This window comes from Triticum urartu, unplaced genomic scaffold (assembly GCF_056163025.1).
Source record: "Triticum urartu cultivar PI428250 unplaced genomic scaffold, HENAU_Tu73 scaffold2, whole genome shotgun sequence".
Lineage (NCBI taxonomy): Eukaryota > Viridiplantae > Streptophyta > Magnoliopsida > Poales > Poaceae > Triticum > Triticum urartu.
This window is the reverse complement of record NW_028260368.1, coordinates 1018382-1033381: the sequence shown is the minus strand read 5'-3', so window position 1 is coordinate 1033381 and position 15000 is coordinate 1018382. Positions and strand designations below refer to the sequence as shown.

At 32.4% G+C, this 15000-nt stretch overlaps 1 non-coding gene across 1 annotated transcript; it reads left to right on the top strand.

The window, feature by feature from the left end:
- The first annotated feature begins 4175 nt into the window (after nucleotides 1-4175).
- On the top strand, nucleotides 4176-4255 carry TRNAL-UAG (transfer RNA leucine (anticodon UAG)). The gene has a single exon. It is a non-coding gene; the product is annotated as a tRNA-Leu (tRNA).
- Nucleotides 4256-15000: the final 10745 nt, after the last annotated feature.

The following is a 15000-nucleotide window of genomic DNA, read 5'->3' as shown; positions in this document are numbered from 1 at the left end:
GAAAAAATCGCGGAAAACCGAACTATTATACAATACTTACCTTATGTAACAAGGATATAGAGAGATTGTAGAAAGGGGATAGGATAGTTATTTTTGCAAGAGACTTGTTGTAAATTCCTTAACTTAAGAAAGAAAAAAGAATAAAAACACAGATACATAACATAAAAAAAAGAATAAATAAGACGAGATTCGACCTCCCCCTACATATTTAATTTCCTCTCCTATACAAAAACTAGCAAGACCCACTCCATTGGTAATTCCATCAATAACACCCTTATCAAAAAACTCCGTGAGTTCGGTTAACCCTCTTATACCGAGGGTAAAGACCCTAGTATAGAAAATATCTATATAACCACGATTATATGACCAACTGTATATATTTTTTTTTACTTGATCTAAAAATTCTTTTTTAGGATTTCCTTTGTAAAAAGAGTTTATTAAATCCAAATTCTGAAAAAAAGAATAAGCGGATCCATAGAAGATATATGCTATGAATAAACCAAAGATAGCTAGACTTACAGAAGAAATTGCATTAGTAATAAATTCATATGAATTTACAAAAGAATTAGAACTTTCCTGGGTAAAGTTTATTGAGGGAGTTAACCACTTTGATAATATGGTTAACTCTGCTATTCCATTACCAATTCCTCCATTATCAAAAGAGATTCCTATGAATCCAATGAACAAAGTGAAAAGTAGTAATATAAGAAGAGGAAATAACATAGTATTTCCCGTTTCATGCGGATAGGCAAAAGTTTTTTTAGCCCCAAAAGACGTAGTAAAGGATCCTATCCTATTTCTTGTATTACCTTGAATTTTTGGTATATTTTGTGAAAAAAAAGAAACTCCACTCTTCGTTGTTGATAAAACGAAATCCCTATTCACTCCTTTGGGTATCCTTTTTCCCCATAAGGATATTGAATACAAGGAACTCTCTTTAGTGCTACTGTAATTTTGAAAATGAACACGCAAATACCCATCAAATGTAAGTAAATATATCCGAAACATATAAAAGGCAGTTAATCCTGCAGTAAAGGAGGCTATTATTCCAAAAAAGGGCGAATACAACCAACTATTACTAAGGATTTCATCTTTGGACCAGAAGCAAGCAAGAGGTGGAATACCACAAAGAGAAAGTGTACCCCATAAAAAAGTAGTTCTTGTGATTGGAATGTATTTTCTTAAACCGCCCATAAGAACCATATTTTGACTTTTATCTGGTGAATATCCAACAAGAGGTTCCATTGAATGAATAACGGATCCGGATCCCAAGAACAATAAAGCTTTTGAATAAGCATGAGTGATCAAATGGAATAAAGCAGCTTGATAAGAACCTATACCTAGAGCTAACATCATATAACCCAATTGAGACATTGTAGAATAGGCTAAGCTTCTTTTAATATCTCTCTGAGCAAGAGCTAAAGTAGCTCCTAAGAATAGTGTTATTGTACCTACTAAAGAAATAAAACTCATTATCAAAGGTAAAGATATGAAAAGAGGAAGAAGTCGAGCTAGAAGAAAAATTCCCGCAGCAACCATAGTTGCTGCGTGTATAAGAGCCGAAATAGGAGTGGGCCCTTCCATAGCATCGGGTAACCATACGTGAAGAGGGAATTGTGCGGATTTCGCAACTGCACCAAGGAATAATAAAAAAGCACACAAAGTAGTAAGTAAAGAGTTAATTCCATTATTAGGAATCCAGTTATTAGCTATTTTGAACAAATCCCTAAACTCTAAACTACCTGTTATCCAAAAAAAACCTAAAATTCCTAATAATAGACCAAAATCCCCTACACGATTAGTTACAAAAGCTTTTTGACAAGCACTCGCTGCGATTGGTCGTGTAAACCAAAAGCCTATCAATAAATAAGAACACATTCCCACGAGTTCCCAAAAAAAATAAATTTGTATCAAATTGGAGCTAGTAACCAATCCCAACATGGAAGTATTGAAAAAACTTATATAAACAAAAAATCTCAAATATCCTTCATCGTGAGACATATAACCATCACTATAAATAAGAACCAGGATTCCTACAGTAGTAATTAGTATTAACATAATAGAAGTAAGTGGGTCAATCAAGTATCCAAATTCTAAAGAAAAATCATTATTGACGGTCCAAGACCATAGATATTGATAGATCGAACTTCCATTTATTTGTTGAATAGACAGTTGAACTGAGAATACCATAGCTATACTTAAGAGTAAAACACTAGGAAAAGCCCATATGCGACGAAGATTTTTTGTTGCTGTCGGAATAAGAATAAGGCCAAATCCCATTGACATAATAACTGGAAGTGGGAGAAGAGGGATTACCCATGCATATTGATATGTATGTTCCATAAGAAAAGAAATTGCAATTTTTACTTCAATTTTTACTTCAATTTTTCTATAAAATTGTTTCCGATTCACCAAACCAATTCTTATCTCTTTCTGAAAGAATAAATAAAAAGAATAAGAAAAAATACTGAAATTCTTAATTTTTCCAAAATTTATCTCATTGAAATAATTAAAAATTAAGAATGGGTTTAGTTGGTTAAATTAAAAAAGTTAATAAAATAACTAGGTAACGAAGTTATTTTATTAACTAAATAAAGATATTTATAAAAATAAAAAAAAAAAAGTGGAATCATTTTACTTTCTATTCATAATTCATTTTTATATTTCTTTAAAACAAAGATGAAACAGCTCTCTTGTTCCATAATTAACTGATTGAGTGAATTCCAATGAAAACCTATGTTTATAAGAAATTATCGAATAGTCCTTACTTCATATAGAACTAAAATTCTAATGACTATAAATTACCTAAGTTTTAGAATGTCTTGTTTAAGAGACTCAGTATTTTTTGTTTTGATTGGAATTCCTTTCCTTTATGGAATACCATTCTGAACTTAATTAACTATTTTCATTTTCCCTTCTTTTTATCCCCCCGTCTTATCTTATATGGGGGATAGGCTTCCATACCATATATCTATATATGGAGTATACTTGATATATAAATAGATATAAATAGATTTAAATGAGAAACCCTTCTATATATTCTATATTATTAAAAAAAAAGTATAAAATATATAAAGAAAAAATGTTAAAAAATTCTTGTTGTCTTATCCGCATTAGACAAAATGAAGTAAAAAATAATTCAAAATTTAAGTATCTTTCAGTATCTAAGTATAAATACTAATAAAAAGAAGAAAGAAGGATTGATTTGCAGCAATAGATGTCTTTCACATACAACTAGAAAAAAGTAATTTCCTTTTTGAATGGCAGTTCCAAAAAAACGTACTTCAATGTCAAAAAAGCGTATTCGTAAAAATATTTGGAAGAAAAAGACTTATTTTTCCATAGTACAATCTTATTCTTTAGTAAAATCAAGATCATTTTCGAGCGGTAATGAGCATCCAAAACCAAAGGGTTTTTCTGGGCAACAAACAAATAATAAGATTTTGGAATAATATGAATTGACTTATCAAAAAAGAATTCCAATTATTTAATAATTTGGATTCTTCTTTGAATGTACTTTTATGTGTCGAATTACTCGGTACAATATTCTTAGAACAAAAAACCCCTCTTATCTTATATATACAAGAAAAAAAAAGTTTTGTTTGGTATACTGTGTGCTAAGTATTCTTTTCCTATCAATGAACTTTTCATAATTTTCCTAATAGAATCCTCATATTCTATTAGGAAAATTATGAAAAGTGGAGTATTCTTACAATAGGACTTACAACTTCCACCTATCTTCTCCAAAATCATAAGGTTAGTAAATCTTATTAATAAGAGCATAAAGACTTTCATTCTAGAAATTTTTAAAAAATCCAAAAAGCCTTTTCTATTTATCCATTTTATTTTAATTTCATCATTAAATAGAAACCCTTTTGGATTTTTTTCATTGTATTGAAAGAATTTTCAAAATGTAAAGGGGAAATTAATTAGAAAAAATTAGTTCTATAATTGCAAGTTAGAAAAAAGAAGTTCCAACTCTTTCAAGCAGTGTTTGTGTTTCTATTGGGCAAAGCAAGAGTTTATTGTAAAAAAAAAAAATGGAAACGATACTACCAAACGAAGTCTATTTTAATGAAAACTCTAATGTTCCTAAATTTTATGGACTTTCCCAATATCGACGATTCCCAAGATAATAGCTATTATTCTTTTAAGTTACCTATTATTTGAAGTTAGCCGCCATGGTGAAATTGGTAGACACGCTGCTCTTAGGAAGCAGTGCTCAAGCATCTCGGTTCGAATCCGAGTGGCGGCATTCTTGAAAAAGAATACAATAGATTAGAAATCAATTCGAAATTTACAATTTTGTAATGGGACCTTCCCCTTATGCTATTTGCAACTTTAGAACATATACTAACTCATATCTCTTTCTCAACGATTTCAATTGTGATTACGATTCATTTTATAACCTTATTAGTTCGTGAACTTGGAGGATTACGCGATTCGTCAGAAAAAGGAATGATAGTTACTTTTTTCTCTATAACAGGATTCTTAGTTTCTCGTTGGGCTTCCTCGGGACATTTTCCATTAAGTAATTTATATGAGTCATTGATCTTCCTTTCATGGGCCCTGTATATTCTTCATACCATTCCTAAAATACAGAACTCTAAAAATGATTTAAGCACAATAACTACGCCAAGTACTATTTTAACGCAAGGCTTTGCCACATCGGGTCTTTTAACTGAAATGCATCAATCCACGATACTAGTACCTGCTCTACAATCTCAGTGGTTAATGATGCATGTCAGTATGATGTTATTAAGCTATGCAACTCTTTTGTGCGGATCCTTATTATCTGCCGCTATTCTAATCATTAGATTTCGAAATAATTTCCATTTCTTTTCTAAAAAGAAAAAAAATGTTTTAAATAAAACATTTTTCTTTAGTGATATTAAATATTTTTATGCAAAAAGAAGTGCTTTAAAAAGAACCTCTGTCCCTTCATTTCCAAATTATTACAAATATCAATTAACGGAGCGTTTGGATTCTTGGAGTTATCGTGTCATTAGCCTAGGATTTACCCTTTTAACCGTAGGTATTCTTTGTGGAGCAGTATGGGCTAATGAGGCCTGGGGATCCTATTGGAATTGGGATCCTAAGGAAACTTGGGCATTTATTACTTGGACCATATTCGCAATTTATTTACATAGTAGAACAAATCCAAATTGGAAGGGTACGAATTCTGCACTTATAGCTTTGATAGGATTTCTTATAATTTGGATTTGTTATTTTGGTATAAATCTATTAGGAATAGGCTTACATAGTTATGGTTCGTTTACATTAACACCTAAATGATTACATAAAATAAAACCTTCATGAAATGAAGGTTTTTACTTTTATGTTTTATTTGAGAACCCCTTGAACGCCTTATCAAAGGGTTCTCAAAAATTCGAGATAGATCTAATTATACTTTTTTACTTATTTCTGCATTATATACTTTTTTACTTATTTCTGCATTAATAGAGCAGACGAGTAAAAAAAAGCAAACCTATTTAGGATAATAATTGGATAAGAGAGCCTCTACCCTGTCAACGGATAGGGAGAGAACAAAATCTGGATAAATACCAATTCCTATTACTGGTAAAAAGATACAGATTAAAATAAAGAGTTCTCGTGGTCCAGAATCCACAAAATTTGCGTTTGGAACATTAAATAGCTTGTATCCATAGAACATCTGGCGTAACATAGATAATAAATAAATAGGAGTTAATATCATTCCAATTGCCATTACAAAAGTAATTAGTGTTTTTGGCATTAACAGAAATTTTGGACTAGTAATTAGTCCAAAAAATACTACTAATTCTGCGACAAAACCACTCATTCCTGGTAAGGCAAGAGAAGCCATTGAAAAGCTACTAAACATGGTAAAAATTTTAGGCATTGGGATAGATATTCCCCCCAGTTCTTCGAGATAAACAAGACGCATTCTATCAGAAGCGGTTCCTGCCAAGAAAAAAAGTGTAGCAGCCAATAAATCCATGGGATAATATTTGTAAAATAGCTCCATTGAGTCCAATGTTGGTTATGGAACCAATTCCTATAATTATGAAACCCATGTGAGATACAGAGGAATAAGCTATTCTTTTTTTGAAATTTCGTTGACCAAGAGAAGTTGAAGCTGCATAGATTATTTGGATCGCTCCTATTATTACTAACCAGGGCGAAAATAGATAATGAGCATGAGGTAACAATTCCATGTTGATCCGAATCAATCCATATGCTCCCATCTTTAATAATATTCCCGCTAAAAGCATACATGTACTATAATGTGCTTCCCCATGGGTATCTGGTAACCACGTATGTAGGGGTATAATCGGCAATTTGACAGCATAAGCAATAAGGAAGCCAAAATATAAAAGTATTTCCAAGGTTGCAGGGTATGATTGATTAATTAATCTTTCCAAATCTAATCCTGGTTCGTTGGAACCATATAAGCCCATACCCAGAACTCCGATTAAGAAAAAAATGGAACCGCCTGCAGTATACAAAATAAACTTTGTAGCTGAATATAGACGCCTCTTCCCCCCCCACATGGATAAAAGTAAGTAAACAGGAATTAATTCTAACTCCCACATGATAAAAAAAAGTAAAAGGTCTCGCGAAGAAAATAATCCTATTTGACCACTATACATTGCGAGCATCAGGAAATAGAATAATCGCGAATTCCGTGTAATTGGCCAAGCTGCTAAAGTAGCTAAAGTAGTGATAAATCCTGTCAATAAAATAGATCCTAATGAAAGTCCATCGATTCCCAATCTCCAGTGGAAATCGAAGACATCTATCCATTTATAATCCTCCTTTAATTGGATTAAGGGATCCTCCAGTTGGAAATGATAACAGAACGCATAAGTCATTAGAAGGAATTCTAATAAACAAATAGATATAGTATACCACCTAACGACTTTGTTTCCCTTATGAGGTAAAAAGAAAATTAATGAACCTGCAAATATCGGCAAAACAACAAGTATTGTTAACCAAGGAAAATAACTCATGATAAAGTGATAAAGACAAGATACGTTTTGACCAGAAAAGCCCGTGCTCGATTATTTCGAGCACAGGCTTCTTCGGTAAAGAGGAATCAGACGATTCGAGTGAAGTTTTTTGTAACGTATCAATAAGATAGAGCCATGCTACGTGTTGTTTCAGGCCCTAAATAAACGCGGACACTTAAAAAATCTGTCGGGCAGGCAGATTCACATCTCTTACAACCCACACAATCTTCGGTTCTCGGCGCGGAAGCAATTTGCTTGGCTTTACATCCATCCCAGGGTATCATTTCTAATACATCTGTTGGACAAGCTCGTACACATTGAGTGCATCCTATACATGTATCGTAAATTTTTACGGAATGTGACATTGGATCTATAAATTTTTCTTTTCAACATAAAATTTTTCGATCTGGTAAAAATGAAATTAGTACTATAATGAGTCATATGTATTGTAGACACCAGACGAAGCAATGGTTTATCCAAACTTCAAAAAAAAAAATCTATTTTTTAATCTGTTTGTGAGAAAGCGTGAAGAGAGCCAAGAGACTTTAATTTTGGATTTCAACAATAAATAAGAAATAAGAAAGAATTTTACGAATTGTACAGACGAATTCGAATTAGCCAATAAATTGGCTATCGTCTTTTCAATATAAATTATTGCAATATTCAAATTGCAATATCAATGAATTACAAATACAAAAATTCATTTAAGTGAAAAAGAATACTATGCAATAATCTACTAAAAAAAATGGATATTCTCAAATAATACTAAGAAAATAGTATTGATTTCTATTTATTTTAATATGTGCGCCTTTGTTTAGAGGATTCTATGTCTAATTATTCAAAAGTCTAATTATTCAATAAATTAGATTGATTGATACGAGTGGATTTCCTATTACGATGGATGGAAGAAAGAATGGATAGTCCAATAGCGGCTTCAGCAGCTGCAAGGGCTATAACAAAAATTGCGAAAATATCTCCTTTTAATTGGCGACTATCAAATAGATCAGAAAATGTTACGAGATTTAGATTAATTGAATTCAGTATAAGTTCAAGACATATTAGAGCTCTAACCATGTTTCGGCTTGTGATCAATCCATAGATACCAATCGAAAATAAATAGACACTCAAAAAAAGTACATGCTCAAACATCATTAACTAACTCCTTATCAATCTCGATTCATTTCAATATGAGGGCAAGAATTGAACCGATTCAATTAATTACAATAGAACAATTACACAACAAAAGAAAAAAAAAAAAAAAAAAAAGGAGGTATTTGTTGGCAGTAGATGGATTTTACTAAATCAAAATTGTGATTCTTTAGTTATTTATTTTAGATTTGCAATTCTTATAATTTGTACTTTTTCTAAGTTTTCTTATTGCCGAGCCATAGTAATTGCACCTATTAAAGAAACTAGAAGAATTATGGAAATGAGTTCAAACGGAAGATAAAAATCGGTTGCTAAATGAATTCCAATTTGTTGAACATTATTTATGAGACCCTGTTCTACTATTTGGTTTGATCTTGTAGTCCAAAGAATTCCATACCACGACGTATCTGGGATAGTAGTCATTAGTGAAAAAACAATAGTTATACAAACGAGTGAAGTGAACCCATCTCCAATAGTCCAATAATTCTTATCTTTAGACCATTCTGAGCCATTTACGAACATTACAGCGAATATGATCAAGACATTTATGGCTCCCACATAAATAAGAAGTTGTGCGACAGCTACAAAGTAGGAATTTAATAAAAAATAGAATAAGGATATACAAACAAGAACTAATCCCAGCGAAAAGGCAGAATAAATGGGGTTGGTAAGTAATACTACTCCTAGACCCCCTAGTAGAAGAACAAATCCCCCAAATAGCATAAGAATCTCATGTATTGGTCCAGGTAAATCCATTATGGATAAAAAGAAATTAATAGTATAAAATTTTTCATGAACTGACTAAAACTAAAGGATTCAAGGAAGGAAAAAAGGATTAGGGTATTTTTTTGTGTATAAACTTATAGTTATAAATTATATTATATCACGAAAATCTAGTCTGATTTAAAATAAGAAATAATTTCCAATAAGCAGTAGTTTTTCGTTTTTCTTTATAGTTTAATTTTAAAGTTTAATAAAGAATTATTAGATTTTTATAACAGAAAGACAAAATCAAAGTTTAGTAATCAGTAATCGTTCTTGAATTCGAAGATTTTTCTTTGTTTATTTTACTTTCAGACGAATTCCTAATTGTTTGAATTGTGTAATCTCCCATTATGGAGATTGGTAACCGACTTAAAGCAATTTGATTGTAATTCAATTCATGACGATCATAGGTAGAAAGTTCATATTCTTCAGTCATTGATAAACAGCTTGTTGGACAGTACTCAACACAATTGCCACAAAATATACAAACTCCGAAATCAATACTATAATTAAGCAATTGTTTTCTTTTAATATCCTTTTCAAATCTCCAATCCACAACGGGTAAATCTATCGGACATACGCGAACACATACTTCACAAGCAATACATTTATCAAATTCAAAGTGGATTCGCCCTCGGAAACGCTCTGGTGTAATTGATTTTTCATAAGGGTAGTGAATCGTTATAGGTAAACGATTTGTGTGGGATAAGGTAGTTATGAAACTTTGACCTATGTACCTTGTAGCACGTATTGTTTGTTGACCATAACTCATGAACCCAGTTACCATAGGGAACATATTCATTCTAAATATCTATGAAAAAGATATGTTTCTTTCTCTTGTTTGAGAGAGCTTTTGTGTTGAAAATATTCTTACTATTATTGTATTATCTTATTTATAGTGAAACAAGTTGAGAAGAGGTTGTTAATAAGAGATTGCCCAGGGAAATAGGTAAAAGAAATTTCCATCCAAGATTTAATAACTGATCCATTCTCATCCTCGGTAAAGTCCATCTTATTGTGATAGAAATGAAGAGAAATAAATAAGCTTTAGTTAATGTAATAAATATACCCATTGTCATTTCCAAAATTCCAACTGCTTTATTCATTTGGAAAAAATCAAAAAAGGATATATAGGGAATAGATAAATTCCACCCGCCCAAGTAGAGAACTGTTACAAATAAAGAAGAAACTAATAAATTTAGGTAAGAAACAAGATAAAATAAACCATATTTGATACCGGAATATTCAGTTTGGTAACCTGCTACTAATTCTTCCTCCGCTTCTGGTAAATCAAAGGGTAATCTTTCACATTCTGCCAAAGAAGAAATTAAAAAAACCAGAAAACCTATAGGCTGACGCCAAATATTCCATCCAAAAAAACCGTATTTTGACTGTGCTTCAACTATATCAACTGTACTTGAACTGTTAGATAATCATAGTCGGTGATAACATCACAGTTCCCACCGCTATTTCAAAACCGTACATGAAACCTTAGCTTCATACGGCTTCTCTATGATCAGAAAAAGGAAAGGACTGTTTTGTTCCTAGCCCCGGGGGCGTAGATAGAATTAGATAAAATAAAATAGATTTGAAAGTCCTAAATTAGACCAAAGGAATTCCGTCTGCTAGAATAAGAAAAAGCGCTTCCGAATTGATCTCATCCTTTATAATATAATGAAAATTTTTCTTTGTTCAGTAATAACTTAATCTTGGAATAAAACACTTGTTACTTGTTATAGGAATTCAATTAATAAATGGAAAGAGTTGGGTATTAGTTCATGAGCAATTCTGCATGAATATGGATAGAGGAAGGAAATAATGAAAATTTTTTCTAGTGCACTCCATATCTTTTTTACTATTCTTCTTTCCCCAGGGAGGGGGTATTTAAAAAGAAAAAATGGATAAAGGGTTAATTCGTTCTTGATAGCCATTTCCTTAACAAGTGAATGGGAACATACTCTGGATCGGAATCCGAAGAAAGTACTACTTGATAATTTCTACAAATTGCAAGTCCTTATTATGATTCCTTTTATGGGCAAAAATCTCTAATGTTTTAGATTTTCCATTACTAATCCTTTATGTACTTTAGTGTTCCTAACCCTTCACTAACTTTTGGTGGATTCTTCTTATGGATTATTAAGTTATAGTAATAACTAGGAGTATTCTAGTAATGGAATTCCATATCGTGAATCCTTTATTCTTGGCCGCTTCAAGATATGATGACTAATTAAAAAATATCAACCTTGGGATAAAGAGTTTACACTGCTTATGTTTACTTCCACTTTTTTCTTGTACGTAGGAAATGAGATTTTTTCTTTTTACTACAAATTTATAAGCTGTTTTGTTTCACTCATATAGCTATCTAGTTTAACTTACCAACCCAAATACTAAATAAGAAAAGGAATATAAATAGTTAATGGATTTTATAGGAAAAAGATCTATTTTAACGAATCACACGTAGAGATATTGCTAGCACACAAAAAGTTAATGGTATTTCATAACTAATGGATTGAGCAGCAGCTCGTAGACCGCCTGAAAAAGAATATTTATTATTTGAGCTATATCCTGCCATAAGAAGACCAATAGGAGCTATACTTGAAATGGCAATCCATAAAAAAACACCAATACTAAGATCGGCTAAAACAAAATGATATCCCAAAGGGATAACTAAAAAACTTAATAAAACTGATATGACTGCTATAGAGGGTCCAATGCTAAATAAAGAAATATCTCCTCGGGATGGCAGAATATCTTCTTTAAAAAGTAGCTTAGTCCCATCTGCTATAGCTTGAAGCAGGCCCAGGGGGCCAGCATATTCAGGACCAATACGTTGTTGTATCGACGCAGATATTTCTCTTTCTAACCACACAATTACGAGTACCTCTATTGTTATTCCCAAAAGGAGGGTCAAAATGGGTAGAATCGATATCAGTCCATAGACTTCTTTTAATAATTCCAATTTCGAAAAAGAATTGATAGTTTCTACCTCTACCCTATCTATTATCATTTCAACGATCAACTTCCCCCATAATGATATCTATACTACCTAATATCGTCATGATATCAGCCAATTTCATTTTTTTAACTAGCTGAGGAAGAATTTGCAAATTAATAAACCCGGGTGGACGGATTTTCCATCTCCAGGGGAAAAGGCTATCATCTCCTACTAGATAAATCCCTAATTCACCTTTTGGGGCTTCTACTCTTACATAAAGCTCTTGTCTTGACAATTCAAAATTGGGCGAAGGTTTTTTACCAAGAAATTTATACTCAAAATCATTCCATTCAGAATTATTTTCTTTCTTAAAGCGTCGGACTTCTAAATTTTCATAAGGTCCTCCAGGAATTTTTTCTACAGCTTGTTGAATTATTTTGATGGATTCCCTCATTTCACCAATTCGTACTAAATAGCGAGCTAACGAATCCCCTTCTTTTTGCCATTGGACTTTCCAATCAAATTGGTTGTAAGACTCATAAGGATCTACTTTACGAAGATCCCATTGTATTCCAGAAGCTCGTAACATCGGTCCCGATAAGCCCCAATTTACTGCTTCTTCTCCGCTAATAAAACCTACTCCTTCAACTCGCTCTAAAAAAATTGGATTCTGTGTAATAAGTTGTTGATATTCAACAACTCCGCGTAAAAAATAATCACAGAAATCTAAACATTTATCGATCCATCCATAAGGTAGATCGGCGGCTACTCCTCCGATGCGAAAGTAATTGTGCATCATTCGCATACCTGTAGCAGCTTCAAATAGATCATATATTAATTCTCTCTCTCTAAAAATATAGAAAAAAGGAGTCTGTGCGCCGAGATCCGCCATAAAAGGTCCAAGCCATAGCAAGTGAGAAGCTATCCGGCTTAATTCTAACATAATTACCCTAATATAGCTGGCTCTTTGTGGTATTTGAATATTCTCCAAGAATTCTGGTGCATTTACTGTTATTGCTTCTGTAAACATAGTAGCTAAATAATCCCACCTTGTTACATAAGGTAAGTATTGTATAATAGTTCGGTTTTCCGCGATTTTTTCCATTCCTCTGTGTAAATACCCTAATATGGGTTCACAATCAATAACATCCTCACCATCGAGAGTAACGATCAGTCGAAGAACACCATGCATTGATGGGTGTTGAGGGCCCATATTGACTATCATGAGATCTTTTCTTGTAAGCGGTAGACTCATATCCTTTCTTCCTTAATTCATTATTCCATGAAAATGGATTATTCCATGAATTCCTCAAAGCGAGGCTCATCAAAATGAAAAATCTAAGACTACTATAAGACTACTAAAAAAATAATAAAACAAGAAAAAAATTTGAACGATTAAATTACTGCTCCCGAATATTCAACTGACCGATTAATTTCTTATAACGTACTCTATTTTTCTTTGCCAAATAAGCCAGCAAACGTCGACGTTTTCCCAAAAGTCTTCGTAGACCTCTTTCCGATGAAAAATCTTTTTTGTGTAATTCCAAATGTGAAGCAAGTCTCCGTATCTTATTGGTGAAACTGAATACTTGAAATTCAACAGAACCCCTGTTTTCTTCTTTTTCTTCTTTAACCATAAATCCAAAAATTTTTCTACCTCCTTTCTTTTTCATGTATTTTTCTGATCAGGAAAAATACAAAATTATGTCAGTTATTTTGAAGTTATTCTAATCTCGTACACACACAAATTTGCAATTATTCATCTACTACTGGAATTTGGATTTATTTTATCGATGCAAATTGGATTTGGATAGAAGGGTACATTCTTTCTAATATTTTAGATAGAAGAAATGTTTCTTCTATCTAAAATATTAGAAAGAATTTTGCTGATTTATTTATTGCTATATGCAATTTATGGAATTGATACACCATTTAATTGATATCATTTAGCAAAATGAAACACAGCATATGCATCCATCTTTTGGCTCGAGAATTTCACGGGATAGAGATATGGTATAAGAAATAGACTATTAAGTAACTCTAAATGAATTGTGGATACATCTGTATCCTTAACATACTGAAACGATTGTCATTATTCGTATCAAACCAATAGCGATTCATACAAGCTAAATCTTCTAATCAATGGTGGGCCAATAATGAATTTTTTTGCATATGTATTAAGACGCTTGGCCTGATTTCGAAATTGTCCAGAGTTTTATATGTTGTTTTCATTGCAAAATGATGGGTCTCCTTCCATAACTTTCCAATTACGAGTACGAGAATTGAAAGACATGAAAATTCTCAATTCTCTACGGCGTCTAGTAGATAGAAACAAGAAAATCAGAAGAATCTTTCTCTCTATTCACTATCATTCCGCGTCTTCGACTTCTATTAGTTTCTTTTCTTCTTTAATGCAATAGCTATAGTTTGATATAAGAATCCATTTCTCAAAGTAATGGAAACCATTCTCTTATAGGAAATGGTTCGAAAATCGCTATTCCACCTTTTAGGTATCGTGAAAAGTGATACCTGTGAAGATCGTGCATTTCAGTCAAATTCAGATCCGTTTTTCGAGTCCATGATATAATATAACCAAATTGGATAGATCTTCCACCTGTTTAGCTAAGAAAGAATAGATACAGAGGTGGATAATAGATCGATATGAAGATCATGAGCTGCCCCATAATGAAATCGCCAGTAGTCGCGAATATCTCCTTCTTCCCTAATCCAAGATTGGAGAAAGAAGATCTAAGAGGGACCTATGGAGAATGTAGTCAGAAATCCATAATAGAGTCCGACCACAACGACCGAATTAATTATCCTCATCGAGAAACTTAGACTACTAAATAGAAAAGATTTGAAAATCATGGCATGGGTCTCCTTTTTTTCTTTCTTTAGAGTTTTCTATATGCACAATTTCTCGATGTTTCGATGAGAATTTCTTGACTTTCCATATATAGAAAGAGATAGACTATAAATGACATCTCTTATGTCAATAAGACCAAAGGGATGGATATTAAATGATAGGAAGTGCTAGGAAGTGAAATAGAATGAAATAGAGCCACTTTGGGCTTCCCTATGAAATGAGGCATGGAACGGAGCCACTACGAAGAAATTATGGGAGTTACGAAAGAAGCTTCGGACTCATATTGTTCATGG